This window comes from Sinocyclocheilus rhinocerous, unplaced genomic scaffold (genome assembly GCF_001515625.1).
Source record: "Sinocyclocheilus rhinocerous isolate Xijiao unplaced genomic scaffold, SAMN03320098_v1.1 scaffold265, whole genome shotgun sequence".
Taxonomy (NCBI): Eukaryota; Metazoa; Chordata; class Actinopteri; order Cypriniformes; family Cyprinidae; genus Sinocyclocheilus; species Sinocyclocheilus rhinocerous.
This window is the reverse complement of record NW_015645861.1, coordinates 119,068-120,046: the sequence shown is the minus strand read 5'-3', so window position 1 is coordinate 120,046 and position 979 is coordinate 119,068. Positions and strand designations below refer to the sequence as shown.

The 979-nt window shown below is 35.9% G+C and overlaps 1 protein-coding gene across 2 annotated transcripts in view; it reads left to right on the top strand.

Moving 5' to 3' along the window:
• Positions 1-979, top strand: part of LOC107706937 (insulin-like growth factor 1 receptor) — a 130,672-nt gene that overhangs the window by 79,905 nt on the left and 49,788 nt on the right. The window lies entirely within an intron of this gene.

The window sequence follows — 979 nt, the reverse complement described above, 5'->3', positions numbered from 1 at the left end:
TTCAGATTCTGATTTGGGTTTGGTTTGATATGAATCTAATGTTTGGGCAATTATTGTTATATAGGTAGCACTTTATTTTACAGTCCTTTTCCACATGTATATATTATGTACTTGTTATAGTAATTATAATAACTGGGTAATAGCAAGGTACTAACACTGAACTTACCCTAAATCTAACCTTAACCCTGTGTTACTTTATATTATCCAGCATTTTCTTAGGTAAGTAAGTAGTGCATGCACTGTTTAAAGTGAGTAATGAAGTCATATTTCCATTGTAATGTCCATTTTGCAATAGTTTCTAGAATTAAAAATAAAAATATATACATATATAAAGTAAAAACAAAATATTATTAATGTATATAACATTTATATTTTAGATATTTCTCTCTCTCTCTCTATGTGTGTGTGTGTGTGTGTGTGTGTGTGTGTGTGTGTGTGTCTGTGTCTGTGTGTCTGTAGAGTTTGGTTCCTAAACGCCATTTTTAAAAAAATTGAGTTCCCGCCAAAATCAGTATTGTATCTGATCGGTATTGAAAAGTAAATTTTTAATTTGACGTAAAATGCGATTTCTGCCATGTTATTCTGTCATGTTTTCTCTCTATCTTTCCAAACCGCGACAAACGCCAGTCTCCCTTCTCTGCAGAATGCGATACATCCGCTCAACCAATCAGAGCGCACCATTCCACACATTGTAAACAGTAACTGACAAGCTACGCAATATCGCATTCATAATCGCAGATGAATTGCCTTCGATTTTGAAGGCGATATTGCGTAGCTTGTCAGTGATCTACGGCTCTGTGTATTAACCCTTTCACTGGTGAGTTTAAAATATTCTAGCGGTCCCCCCAGAGTGAGTTTTTTTTAGGCGACCATTATTTGAGAAAGTTTCCCCTTATTGTTTCCATGGCGACGCGTCATGCTTGTCACGTGACACCGCAGCCACAATAACACTGTATGACAGATGGATCGCTTTTATTTC